Here is a 14,899-nt window from a genome sequence, read left to right on the forward strand (position 1 = left end):
AGGTCTGAGAACTGCTTCCTCTCCTTTTAGAAGCCACCTAGAAGTCTTCCCATCATTTGTCTCCTCTGGGAGCTGGAGCGATCAGTGACAGCCCCAGAGAGAGTTCCTGTCCTTTCTTGTCTTATCCATCACACTTTTGGCAGCTTGCCCTTGGAGCTCAGAAAACATCTAAGTCCACTCTTTTCCCAGAGTCCACTCTATTTATAATCATCACGGCATAATGTTTCGAACATCCGAGGACCTTGGGATCCAGCTGTGCCCATTGCTTGTTTTTCTTTTATGCCTGAAAACACAGGCTCAGAAATGCTGACTGACTTGTTCATACCACAAAGCTTTTGAGGAATTTCACTCCTTAATATAGAATCTCTCTTCTGTCTAGTGAGGACCTAAAGAAGTCTGAAGTTTTAGTCTAAATTCTCATCCTGGCCAATGGAATCACTGAGGAGAACTCACTGGAGCCTGAGTTCTTTCCAGTCAGCAGCATCCAGGTGGTTTTAGATGTTTGAGGTCTAGTGGGGTACCTCCCACACAGAGGAAGCAGCTGAGACCCCCAACTCTCTTGCTTTCACTGTCCTCTAGAAAAAAATCATCAGCAGAGGGGTGACAGCAATCTGCCTCGGTCTCTGCTATGCTCCATGGAGGAGGGACACCTTTGCCTCCTTAGAAGTTATGGTCCTCTGTGTGGGCACAAGAGCTCTGTACACACTGTAGACTTATGTGGGTGGATGGGCGGAGCCAACGACAGGATGAAGCTGAGCTGGGAGCTGGGTTTCTGGGAGAGTCAGGAAGGCAGGTAAGGGATGGCCTGATTGGAAAAGGAGTCTGGTTCCTATCTCTTGGCAAGGGAGCCATGAGTCTTCTACAACCTCCAACCGTCGAATGCACAAGTTCATTCCCAGAGGAAATCATTACTCCTAATTATTATTATTAGGCATAATGACTAATTAGTAAAAATAGCTACCATTTACACAGTGCCAACTTATGCCTGCTTCTTAATGTGCATTTTTCCCTCTATTTTATTCTTTCAGGCTTAATTTCTATCTTCCTAATTATAAAGTCAATATGTGCTCAAGGAAAAAATATCAAAAAAATCACAAAAAGAAGAAACAAAGGGACAAAATATTCAGCATTTGGCTCATGGTAAATAATGGAGGAATTGTTAGCATGCTGCTGGCTTCCCAGCCTTCCTGTTCCATTCTTCCTTGTGTGTGTGTGTGTGTGTGTGTGTGTGTGTGTGTGTGTGTGTGTGTGTGTGTGTGAGAGAGAGAGAGAGAGAGAGAGAGAGAGAGAGAGAGAGAGAGAGAGAGAGAGATGCAGATTTAGGGTAAATGATGAGCCTGAGGATCCAAAGTCACAAGTCAGGAAAATGGGTAAATAGGGATTCTTATCCAAGCCTTTCCTTTTCTTCCACATTTGCGACCTCTGCCCACACCAAGGGTGAATTGGGGATTTGTTTGTCTGGAGGTACAGTCTTGATATGTAGCCCAGCCTAGCCTCCTAAGTGCTGGGATTACAGGGATTGTGCCACTGCCCATGGCTTATGTGGGGATGGCTTTCATTGCCTTTTGCTGTATTTCCTGTTCCACACCCTGATGAGGCAAGCAATGGCAGTAAAAAGACCAGTAGCCCCACTATGTGCACTTGACTAGTCAGTACCTGACTATGGAAAGTGAGGAACCCTTACGCTTCCAAGAAGACATTCTGTCAGAAACTGGAGGAATTCTGTGTTTTCTGTCCATAAAGATATCAGGAAAGCTGAAATCAGAAAGCACAAGGAACTCTTTTTCTGCAGACTGCTTTGCATGAAACTGTTAAGGTAAGTTCTACAGAGATCCTGTGGAGTGGCTCAGAGGTCATCCATGGGGGCCCAATCTGCATGCATGCCCAGAGAGGCTGGGGTGGGAGTGGTCAGGATCCAGAGTCCACTTCCTGCCAAATGTTTGAACAGAACCAAAGGCACTCAGTGCCTTTAATACACAGACAGAAAAATTGGTGAGGTGGCTTATGTGACAAGTGCTGTCATATAAGGGGCTACAAAATAAACATCACAGTGTTCCTTCCTAATGGGCTCACAGTGGGGCAGAAAGGGTCTCAGAAGAGCTGTTTCATAAGCTAAGGTGCAGTCAGAGAGGAAGCAGGGAAAACTCACACACTAAAACCAGAAATAAACAAACCCCTCTCAAGATCAGATCTCCACAAACGGCTCCACGTGAGGATACAGGTGGGAGAAAAGTTACAGTCAGGATGGGGAGGGCCAACAACAGGGGCAAACTGTTTAAAGGTTTTGCTTTTAACTAAAGTCCTATGTTCATGGAAATGCAATCATAAAGACAAAGGGCGAAGTCAAGCTGTCACTTCTCTTTACCTCCATTTCTTAAGTTTAGCAGCCATGAGCTGGCACGCTTGCTCCCTCGATGCTCTGAGGCTCTTTCCGACAGTAAAGGCTGTCAGAAGAAGGGGCTGGAATGTGTTTATTTCTCTGAAGATAGCGTTCCTCCAAAAGCTCACTGTGTTTGTGTGTTTGTGTAGGAGTCTATGGGCACATGTATTTGCATGTATATGTGTATGCCTATATATATGTGAACATATTTGGCTATGGGCATATTTGTATGGGTATGTGTGTGTACATATGCATGTGTTTGTGTGTGAATGTGTTTATGTATGTGGATGTATGTTTGTGTGTCTGTGTGTATTTTTGTGTGAGTGTACTGTTCCACAGTCTAAAGCTTCAGTTACCTCTAAGTAGATAAAAGAAGGGTTGTTGAATTCTGTCCCTGAGACCTCTGGGACTCTGGAAATGCTGCTGGGAATGCGGGGGAAGCAGAGAATGCTGGGAAAGCAGAGAATGCTGGGAATACAAAGGAAGCAGGGATCCAGGTTAGGCCAGTGCTTAAGATGTAAAGGTATTTCCTGTGCCACCAGTGTGACACATGTGTCCCTTCCTTCTGACCCCATGAGGGCAGCTCCACAGCCCACCCTGTCCTCTCTGTGCTTTCCTGAAGCCTCAATCCCCTTCCCTTCCCCAATGTTTTCCTTTTCCTCTCCCCTTCCCAGTCCCTCTGCCTAACTGTTCCAAACAGCAGTGACTCACACATGTCCCAGTGTGGAAGGGCAAATGCCTGCAGAGGGAGGCTTGCAAGTACTTTAAGTGGGTGGTCTGGGGAAGATAGGGCAACTGCAAAGAATCCCCTTTGCTCCGCAACAGGAAGAAGCATCCAAATTCAGTGTTAGAGGAGCCTTCTTTACACTGTACTGGGATGGGAGGGTCCCAAGGGGGGTGGTTGCCCCCGATGAACCAAAGGAACGTGTGGAAAGGCTCAGAGGCTGTAGCTGTGGGTTGCAGCCAGTCTCACCAGGCTCTAGGGCTCTTCTTTCCGACTCCTTAGAAAAGGAGTTTTTTTGAAGTAAATGTCAACTCAGTGCCCACTCAGCAGCTTTGTCCTGGCCGTATTAATTGAATGTGACCTGGCAATCTAGAAGCGGGTGGACTTTTTAATAGAGCCTGAATATCGAGGGATGTGGTATAGACACAGCAGAGGCTCCCTTGAGAGTCCAGGCATGCCTCATCACTGCTCACAGGCTGTATGCTTAGGGTAGTTTCCTAAAATAATAACAATAACAACAACAACAACAATAATAATAAATCCTGAGTTTCTACTTCGCTTTTACATATATGCTAGCTCTGTGAGGCACGCCCAGGGAAGTTCAGCATCTCTTTGTGCTGCCCTTGAAGCCAGAGCCCAGCTCTCCCTACTCTGCTTTGCTCCTCTCTGCAGGTCAGCACTGGCTCATTTCTCTCCTCCCTCCAGGTGCTCAGCCTCATCATCAGACCTCAAGACTCCATCATTTCTGCAATAAGCCCCGACTAGCCTTTCTAGCTTCTGCTCTTCACCAGCCTCCCTTGCCCTCCTTCCTCCTTCCCATACTCTGTTAACACCATCCTCATCATCCTGAGCAAGAAATGCTTGGAGACACGGAGAGGCAGAGAGGGTGGCCAGAGAATGGGGTGGGGGCTGGTGGTCAGGAGGCTGTGCTCTGCGACCTTGCAAGGACAGTGTGGGGTCTGGTACATGGCTGTCCAGGTGGACACAGCAAAGGTGACTGAGGCTGATGGGGATCAGCCACTCTTCAGGAGGTGGTTTTAGTTTGCTTTTTGCTGTTGTGTTAAAACACTGATGAGATTCAGCTTGGGGGAGGAAAGGTTTATCTGATGCACAGGTTATGCTCCACCACCCAGAGAGGCCAAGGCAGGAACTGAAGAAGATATCACGGAGGATTGCAGCATGCTCGCTTGTTTTCCATGGCTTATCCCCAGCTGCTTTAGGGTAAAGTGCACCTTAGATACAAGCTGTCTATAGAATAAATAGAGACAATATTTGCCCATGTAATAGAGTGAGAAACAGAAGCCAATGGGTGCTTTGAAGGGCCCATGCTCATGCACTTGGCATGTGGGAGTTGATTCCAGAATAGCCAGTGCTTATTAAGCTCTTTGCAGCACAGTGACCCCGAAGTCAGTGTCTAAGCAGGGCCTCTTGCTCTCAGTGAAGGCATCTGTTTTTCTGAGTTTCCAAGAGTCTTCATTAAGACAAGGTCATGGGAAATATAATTCTATTTCATTCCTCTGAGCATTTGAAGGTATTCCTGCTGGATTCTGTCGTCACGGTTCAAATGACCTGGCTGCCTAATTCTCCCTCCTCTGTCATGTGCATTGTCCTTCTGTGTCTTTGGTATTTTGATACCTTATTGTTTCTGATGTTTCTACCTGTGGAGAGTTAATTTAATCAGTTAATTAACTTTGAGACAGGGTCTTACATTGTAGCTCATGCTCAATTGGAACTCACTACTTACACCAAAGCGGCCCCCAATTCACAGAAATCCTCCTGCCTCAGCAGGCAGGCTGAGTTACTCTCCCCAGTTCATTTTATTTATATTTCTTGGGATTCTGTGGGCTTTCTGATCATTTTGCCATTTGTTCCTAAGTTTCACTGGAAGATTCACCCTTACTTCTTCTGAAGTCTTCTGCAGTGTTCTTTGCCCCGTGGCTTCCTTGCTTTCCCACTCACTGTTTTCATGAGATTCTTAGTGACCTCTGCAACATGCTCTTTGATTTCTTCTCACTTGGTCTAATAAGCTACTTTGTCTGTGCCCTGAACTTCTATCTTAATAATACTAGCTTTTATTTCTAAAGGTCTGATTGCTTTTTTTATAAAATCTGACTTATCTAAGTATTTTTTTGTTGTTGTTCGTTCATTTTACTTTTTTTTTTTATAAGCTTGCTAACCTGATTTTATTTTCTTGTTTCTTTAAAGACATTAAGTGTATTTATTCAGTGGTCTGTATGCAATAATTTTAATTTTCATAGCCACTGTGCACTGGTTCTCAGCTTTGTCATTTCCCCTTAGTCTTCCTCACTTGCCTTGCTCTCCTGAGGGTTTAAGTAACCCTTTCCTTTCCATTCCGAATCTGCCTTCCCTGGAGTGCCACTGGGTTAGACTGCCTGAGTTCCACATCGAGGTGGTCCCATCAGTCATATTGCTGGAAATACCAGTGACCAATCTGTGAATGTCCTGCTTCTCAAGCTGCGCATATAATGTGAATTCTGTTCCCAAAGGAGGTAGCCATTACTTCTTGTTCCAGGAGCAGAACATGCCCAGGTATTCATCCACTGTGCACCATGAGTGCGTCTTCTCCAGGTCCCACGAAGGCTCCGACCCATCAGGAATCCATGGGCATCTCTGGCCTAACTCCTTCCCCGTTTATGTTCTAGATCACATCTCCCTTCTGCAAACATCAGGCCCAAGCTCCGGGCTGGCAGAGGTAATACCCAAAGGGGCAGCCCAGGGTCCACACCTGGTACTGTGCCTGCTCGTTCAGACCATTGGCGTGTTTTCTTTTCTCTTACTTGTCTTCCAGATCATCTTCACATTAAACAATTATTTAAGAGGGCTAGGAAAATGGCTCAGCAGCTAAAAGCACTGGCTGCCCTTCCAAAGGATGCAGGTTCAAACCCCAGTACCCACATGGCAGCTCACAACTGTCTATAATTTCAGTTCCAGGGGACCCAAGCCTTCACATGCACATACGTGGAGGCAGAACACCAATATAAATAAAAACATTTTAAAAAGAAATTATTTAAAACATTATCCAGTACCAGGAGGAGTCCATCAAATGTGTACTTGGCTATATTCTTAGAAACATAAGATCTAGTGTGTGGTTCAACAAAATATTACACTCATTGCCTTTTTTTTTTTTTTTTTTTTTTTTTTTTTTGCTCTGTATAAAAACAGTCTCTGAAAGGAAAATGAAATTATGGATAAACAGATAATACGTGAAGCATATTTCTTTCTCATCCCACCACCAAAAAGTAAGTAGTCTTGGTCCAAAACCTCCCCTTCTGTATGAATGTGTTCTCTTGACTGGTTCTTGGGAAGGGGTTTTCCTGCACTGCTATAGTGAGCACATTTCCCTGGATTAATATGGTTCCCAGTTGAACCCTACTGTGTACCCAAAGGTCCATGTGGTAAGGGCCTGGAGGCCAGGTTGGTGCTGTTGGGAGTAGGAGGAGCTTTAAGGGGTAGGCCTTAGTCTTTAGGTCAGTTGATGGTGCTCAGAACAACTCTGGAACCCTGGCCCACTTCTCTTCCCCTTTAGCTTCCAAGCTGAGAGGTAAGTGGTCTTGCTTGCCATATACCTCCCACCAAAGTGTGCTTCCTTATCAGGTCAAGTCAATCATAGACTAATGGTTCTGAGGCTGAGAGTCAAAATAAGTCTCTGAGGTTAATTCCCTGGGAACCTGATATGGTAATAGATGCTAATCCCATTGTTATTCTTTCTAAAAGCCATTCTAAGTGACAAGAATGCACATATGTGCTCTTGTGCCTCTGTAGAGATGGTATTTGGATAAAAGTCTACCTGACTCTGGGTCCTAAAAGCTTTCTTGGGCTCTTGTTCTCTTGTTTCCCTCTTGACCTCTTGGTTTCTTCCCTTCCTGCTCTCTCCATGTGTTCATGGCTGGCCTCTACTTCTCTACCCTCTCCCTCTTTCTGCCTTTCTCTGTCATTACTACCCTCTTAACTCCCCTTCCCCATGTCCTAAATAAACTCTATTCTATACTAAAAAAAAAAAAAAAAAAAAAAAAAAAAAAAGCTTTCTTGGGGCTTCTGGAGCTATGGAGCTATAGTGCCCTCAGCAGAAGCGCAGAGACACGATCAAATACAAGGGCGTTAATAATGGGAGGCAGTGCACAGTTTCCTGGACATGAAACCGTGCTTCTCACATGCCATCTTGAAGCTGCTTATCCCTATGAGGTTAAGTGGTCATCATCTTATGTTATAGATAAGGAAACCAAGAGCTAAGGATATCACCTGCCAACATCCTATAACAAGCAGAGAGTAGGACCCAGAGCCCAGTGCTTCTGCTCCTTCTGTACCGTGCTTTCCCCTGGGAGGTCAGATGACGGCAGTTCTGTGTGCATGCTGAGGTGCTTTGTTACATCATCATCAGTCCCAGCTATGGATGTTGGAGAGCTGCCATTGTGATGGCAGTGTCTGAAAGCACCAGTGGAAACAGCACCCACTTGCATAAGCTCGGAACCATCTGTGTTCTATCAAGGAAGAAGTGGGAAGGGCTCGTAAAGCCCCACCCCTCACAGAGGAGCTACTGATAGCTGAGGATCGCAGGGGAAGGGAGAAAGCCATGGTGCTATAGCCACTGGTACATTGCCCCAGCCACGCTCATGTAGGCAGCCCTAATTAAACTCAGAGGCTTAAGCACATGCATGCATACACACACAAAGTCATAAAAGTAAAAAGGAAGAAGGAGGAATTTGGTGGGATAGGAAATAGAGAATTAATGGAAAGGACTTCAGTGAAAGAATTTGTATGTACTATGAATATATGTATTCACATATATAATTATATATACATATAAAATTCTGAAAGAATAAATACATTTCTTTAAAAGATTATATACTTCAAAGGAAAAGAAAACAGTACCCACATTGGAGCCCAAACAGTTAAATCCCAATACTACCCCTTAGGTGCTATGCAATTGCATGTAAGTCACGTGGCTCTTCAGAACCTCTGTTTGTTTAATTTTTAAATCGGGGATAATTTCTCCTCTGCAGGGTCATTGTGAGATGTAACTGAGACTGTGTAAAATACAAATATTCACATGTGTATATAAGTGGCACAGCAACTTGGGTAGGTGAGGCAGGAGGCAGCTGAAGGGTCAAAGCCTACCTTGGCTCCAAGTGATGTAATGTAACAAGATCCTATTTCAATCCCCTCCCCCCTCTTCCCCTCCCCCGCTTTTAGTTTTTAAAGGGATTGGCTCCAGCTTAGTGGCAGAGATTGTGTCTGGCATACCCGAGGCCCTCTGTCCAACCCACAGGGTCATGCCTACAGAAGAACATGCAGTGCATGCTACTGTTACACTTACCAAATTTAGACATTCTTTTCACAAAGTGCTGTTAAGCAGTCACTGTGCACAGACACAGGCATTCCTCTCCCTCCCCCTCCCCCTCCCCATCTAGGCGCACACAGTGGTGGGTGTGGGCAGTCCCCAGGCTGTCCAGACATGCTGTACTATACTTCATGAATCCATCACGAAAAACAGCTTTGCTGGCAAAGTGGAGAGGATTAGGTGAATGGAAAGCGTTCAGACAAACTCCTGGGCTGTATTTTTCCCTGTGCACGTTGAACACAATGACATCTATCCTATCATTCTGTTGAGTGGGGCCTGTGGGTTTTTCCAGCCAGTGTGGGGATGTCAACCATGATATGGGTTAAATATAAACACCGATTCAGCTTCACATGGGGATGGAGTCTGTCCAGGAAACCTCAACTGCCTTCCTCTCCCCTCTCTGGCCTTTCTTGGAGAAGAGCATCCAGTCTTTGGAGACAATACGAACAGCAAACAATAGTTCCACACCAATGTTAGCCCAGTGAATATTACATTGGTTGTCTTTTCCACGCTGTCATGTATGTAATACACTGTCCATCTAGTGTTACACCAGATACTCCTCTTAGACTGGGCCCCAAAGATGCCTGCAGCCTCTACCAATCTACTCAGCCCTGGCCAAGCCCTGAGCTGTTTCTAGCCCAGCAACAAGAACCACAGTCTCCTTAGAACTGCTGTTATCCTTCTGCCTCAAGCCTTGAGTCCTGGAACCTAACAGAAATCCCCAAATGCAGCCAATGCATATTTGTGCCAACAGCATGCTCACAGGGCTTGGGCAGTTCCATCACAGTGGTCTTTGTCCTTGACGTCTGCTTGAAATTGTTTCCTACATGAATACCCTGACTACAATCTCTACCCATCTGTCTGGGTCCTGTCAACTCTATGCTTCCCTTTTCTATGCAGGCACTGGGTTTGAGTCCCTGTAACTTCTTTCTGAGTCCAGTTGTGAACAACTTGAGCCCCTGCAATCATGAGGCCACTCACATCTGTCCACCAGAGTTGACCAAAGCCTGGCCTTCTGTGTCTACCCCTTCTCCTGTATTGTGCTCCACAGATCTGGACTCAGAGAGATCCATGGTTTGTCATGGGATTTTACATTTAAAGACAATGGCAACCTTTGGTTCCATGATCCTCAGACCCTTGAAGTTCACTTCCTGCTGGCCTGTGCTGCACCCAGAGACCTGAGCTGCATTATGAAAGGCCTCCTATCTGTGTTTTTAATACCATACCTCTTAGAGTCTTCTGTGACTATATCTTCACACAGTTAAAAACCACAGTATATAATACATACCAGCTTGCAGTTTGCCTCACATTTAACATTCTACTATAAGCATTTTAGACATCCCTGCAAGGAAGAATGTACCTTAAGCTGTCATGTACTAAGACTGCTTCCAACTTTTCATACTCGGATAAACTTACTTATGCTTTATACTATTATTCTCCTACTTGGGGATTATATCTTTAAAACAAACTCCCAGAAGTGAAATTTCTAAGTCAGCAGGTCTCTTAGGCCCTAGATATATTATCTGGCTCCATCCAGGGCCTGTATGTTGCTGAGAGATGAACTCACAGGCTCCCACCTACAATCCTTTGTTCACCATGGAGTTGAAGACTGTGATCACAATAAAATAGGGTGGCACAGTTTGCTCTTAATTTCAACATTAAGAATTAAGACTATCTCACACAGAAGCATGTGAAACTGAAAGTCATGCGATTAAGCAATATTTCTGAATGACCCCAATCACTTCCTAATAATAAGAAAGTCAGTGAGATTTGTATCTCTAATTATTTTTGGAGACTCTTCTCTCAAAGCTATGAACTTCAAGGTGAGTCAGCAGACTGAGCAGTCAGACCCGGAGATGGGGGCTCTATTTTTGAGTTTCTTATTGTAGAAGTGAACTCAAGACTTTGGCTGCTCAGAATTCCATTTATGCAATAAATTTTTAAAAAATGTCTATATTCTCCGTGATCCTTCCTCAATCTGTGCAGGCAGAATTAATCACTCTCCATCCCATAGCTCATTGCCTAGGCCTCGTTTAACACTTACTTTGTTCTTTGTCAAATTTCAGTTCTTTGTTCAAATGTCTCTCCAGGCTGGGAGCTTGTGGAGGGTACAACTCTAAGGTTCTTTGACACAGCACAACCGTCAATGCCTAACTGGCGACCACAGATGTGTGGGGAAAGCTTGCCAGTTTGACAATGTGAGCCCAAAGTTGGTACTTTGGGAATCTAGTGTGGCAGCCAGGAGGAGGAGACCCTACAGCAGCCCAGAGGCTGCTCCCAGAACAACAGTGACAAAGAAGAACGTTTAAAATGGCCAGGCTTGGTTGGTGGGATGCTGGGGGCGGGGGTGGGTGGGTAAGGGTGGTTGCCTCCAGGACTATTGACCTGAGTTTGATCCTTCCAATGGTGGAAGTTGTCCTCGAACCTCTGCTTGTGTCTGTCACTTCAGAGATCCTTCTGGAATGTCTTCTGGGTTCAGGTGTGGTGACGCGTGGTAGGATGCACCTCACCCTCTACCTTCCTGGGGTTTAGAACATCCCAATAACACACAGACAGTCCAGTGAGTATCTGTATACAGACCACAGGAGATAGGGTAAAGGGGATCTTCCTCACCAGTCGGAGGTCACCACCCTCCTTCTATTAGCTAGAAAACATGCAGGATTTTTTCTCAGGCAGCTGCCAGTCTCAAATTTTCTCAGGCAGATGCCAGTCTCCTGCAGCTATTTCCATTTGGTAGCAACCTTCCGAGAATACATGATCTAGACATTTGAAATCTGCTAAATCTTACTGCAGATTTCCCTGGGGACTCTCACATATGTAGTGTCTTGCTGTAGAAAAGGCATGACTTCTAAGTGAGCACTTGAAAATGTGCTACATATAATTGGGGGAAAATAGCTAAGACCTAAGGGCAAAGATTCATTAGAAGGGGCTTAGGAGATGACCCGGGGTCAAAGACCTGTAGCATAAGCATGAAGACTTGAGTCTGGATTCCCAGAGCCCACATAAATACCAGGTGGGCATGAGGCAGCTAGTCTGAAATCCTGGCACTGGGGGGTGAGGACTGAAGATCCACATGGCAAGCTGAGTATCTAGTTTAGCCACAATGGTGAGCATTGGTTTTAACTGAGAGATTCTGCCTCAGTGGATAGGTGGAAATACACTCCCACACATGTGAATGTAAAACATGTAAAACATGCACATACACAAAATGGAAGAGATTCACCAAGGAAAAGCATTGAGTAGTGAACTCCCAGGAGTACAGCATAACATCAGACCTTGTGGTGGTTTGAATATGCTTGACTTATGGGAAGTGGCACTATTAGGAGGGGTGGCCTTGTTGGAGGAAGTGTGTCACTGTGTAGGTGGGCTTTGAGGGCTCGTAGTGCTCCGCCCAGTATGGAAGGGAGTCCCCTCCTGGCTACATACAGAAGAGTCTCTCCACCTGGCTGCCTTCCAATCAAGATGTGGAACTCTCAGCTCCTTCTTCAGCACCATGTCTTCCTGTATGCTGCCATGCATTCAACCAGGGATAATGGACTGAACCCCTGGACATGCAAGCCAGCCCCAGTTAAGTGTTGTCCTTATAAGAGTTGCCTTGGTCATGGTATCTCCTCATAGCAGTGAAACACAAACTAAGACACACCTCCTTTCTGTCTTATAACGTGTGTGAGCAGGGGACGTGAGTCAGAGAGTAGGAGGTCTCTATGCAGTGTCCTCTCAGATCTTATTCAGGCTTTTATATCCAGATTAGTAAACTCGGTGGGCCTGGCCCACCACACAGAATAATTAGTTCTTATGAAAGACCCCACCACATGCCGATGTCGCATAAGCAATGGTTGGGGATCCCTCTTCCTATCCCAAAATCACTGGGGATTCATTAAAGACTAAAGTAACTAGTAATGTCCTTTTACCATTCTGTGGTAGCTTTCTCTTCTTATCTCATCATTTGCTTCTCCATCCAGTTACTTTCTTTGACTAGTAAGAATGTGTGTTATGAGTGGCAGGCAGCCATGCTACCCATCTTCTAGGAGCTGTGTTGTAAGCCAGCCACCTCAGCTGTTTTGTGTCTACATGTCATCCCGTTGTCTTTTTTTGATGAGTCTCTGTGTGCCCATTTTCTTTCCTTATAAGCACACTGGTCATGACAAGGAAGCTACATTAGAATCCACTTGAAGGACTTTATTTTAACTCAGTTATCCCAATAAAAGCCCTATCTCCAAATAAGACCACAATCTAAGTTGCATGAAGTTAGGATTAAATCTAAGTTTGGAGGCAGAGACAACATGATTCAACTCATAGCATTCATTCATTCATTCATTCATTCATTTATTCTTCCAATTATAATGGGGAACAGAGGTTCCAGACATTGATTTGGGTAAAGACAAAGTAGGTCAGACAACGATGGCCACAGAAGACTTCAGACCTGAAGGCAGTGTTGCCAGACAGATCATTTGACAGGACACAAGTATAAGCCAGAGGGGTCACAGAGATGGTGAGGACTCATGGCTCACAGGAAGTATTATGGAAAAGTTTCCCAGAGGAGAGAGCACGTGCCAGGCAGGTGGGAAGACAGGAATGCACAGACTCCAGGCAAAGGGCCCTGTAAAAGGGAACTGAGATGGGTGCAGGAGGAAAGGTGTGTTTCAGAAGTTCAGGTGATAGGGATGGAGTCCAAGGCATGTGGAAGAGCAACGAGCAACGGGGACAGAGAGGAGGGTCCTGGTAGACACTGTAAACCCCACAGAAGCACAGGCATAGCTTGTTTCAGAGCTCAGATGACAAGAACCTCCCCTTCTGTGTGGAACAGTGTGAAGAAACAGGAGCCAGACAGAGTCTAGACATGGAGGCTCACCCACTAAGGCTAAGGTCTACATGGGAAACAAGGTCCGCCACGAGCCTTTCTCAAGTCCCACATGTTCTCACTTCATCAAACCTCTAATAAGTGTGCTTTCAGATACACTGAAAATCAGAAGGGAGGGGACGGGATGTCACAGGCCCATGATTTGCAGAGGAGGAAAAAACAGCTGCTAGCCAGAAAACAGAAGTAAATAGAAAATAACCTCCCGGAAAAGTCACGCTCTTCAAAGACACCGACCAACGGAGAGAAGTCCCAAACCGGGTTGCAGAATCATCATTCAGACAAAAGAGTCCCAAGATAGGTGTGTGGTGGTGTACACCTGCCCTCCCAGTGCTGAGAAGATGGGTGTTAAGGGTGGGATGGAGCCCAGCCTGGATTGCACGGGAAGACTCTGAAAGAAGTGGGTAGGGAAGGGAGGAAGGGAGGAAGAATGGGAGGGAAAGGAGGAGAAGGAGAGAGTAACAAACTCATGGAATGAGTAAACTTAGGAAGTGAAGATGCTTTGACACTTACACACAAGATCATTTAAAAACAGAAAACCCAAAGGCTCTCAAGGCTTTCTAACATCAAAGGCTCACCATGATGCTAAGAGCCAGTCTTAACCAAACTGAAAGTGCTCATGTCTCTGTAGTTTAATGTTGGAAGGTGCTACAGAAATTGCTTATGCCCAACTGCCTTTTGAGGTCTAAAAAGAAAAAAAAGAATCTCAATGTGGAGAAGGAACTTTCTCAGAACCATAGGAAACAAGAGGAATAGAGCTGAAGAGTTCGGCCCAGGTCCTCTGGACCATCCCTTCTGGATCATCCAAGACACAAGTTCTGTATAAGGGATGCTCCCGGTGTGGCAGGCTTAGAGGTAGGTCTAAAGTACAGCCTGAGATGGTTCTAAACACTAAGCTCTAGGTCTTGCCTCATCTTCCAGTGTGAGATCCCAGGGGTATATGACCATACCTGGTTTGTGTGATCATACCCATTTATATGGCTCAACAAGCCAGTTGGGGATTGCTTTGTAATGACTGCATTGGTGCCTGGGACAGTAGAGAAAAGAGGAAGAGGCCTTTGCTGCTGGCCCAACAGTCAATGAGACTTCCTAAGAGAGACTCTGAGTGGTAAGCAATACAGACAGGGTTCTTTCTATGTGCAAGCAAAGCCTCTGAGGGGGCTGGCTACATTGCCTACACAATAGAAATTTCAGATACAAAATCAGAACCACATGGTCTCTGCTTTGCAGATGCTGAACCTCAATCCTAGCAGGTGTCCTGGGGCAGGGGTAGCAGTGGGGGTGGGGGGGGGAAGGACAACACTTAGCTATTTGGTTTCTGCAAACACAATTTGCAATTCTGAAAAATGCAATTTGGTAAGTCTCTGGTATCATGGCTTTCTGTTGTTGAGTACATCTGGTATTTAGCTCTCACTGGGGCTTATCTACGGCAACCTTCCAAACACTTCTGCTATGTAACATTCTGCCACTCTGTATGTTGTAAGGGCTTTAGAACTTTCCAGAGCCTTCACAGTGTCCTGTCAGCTGAGTGTAGCAGTTTGGAAAGTGGTGGCACATGCCTTTAATCCCAGCACTTGG

The 14,899-nt window shown here is 45.5% G+C and overlaps 1 protein-coding gene and 1 long non-coding RNA gene across 2 annotated transcripts in view; both read right to left on the bottom strand.

The window, feature by feature from the left end:
• Positions 1-14,899, bottom strand: part of Ttll11 (tubulin tyrosine ligase like 11) — a 229,454-nt gene that overhangs the window by 68,601 nt on the left and 145,954 nt on the right. The gene's annotated exons all lie outside the window — the stretch shown is intronic.
• LOC116090074 lies at positions 4,188-7,453 on the bottom strand. Its single transcript, XR_004118546.1, has 2 exons — positions 7,365-7,453; positions 4,188-4,762 (listed from the first exon to the last, which is right to left on the bottom strand). It is a non-coding gene; the product is annotated as an uncharacterized LOC116090074 (long non-coding RNA).

This window comes from Mastomys coucha, unplaced genomic scaffold, assembly GCF_008632895.1.
Source record: "Mastomys coucha isolate ucsf_1 unplaced genomic scaffold, UCSF_Mcou_1 pScaffold15, whole genome shotgun sequence".
NCBI classification, from domain to species: Eukaryota; Metazoa; Chordata; class Mammalia; order Rodentia; family Muridae; genus Mastomys; species Mastomys coucha.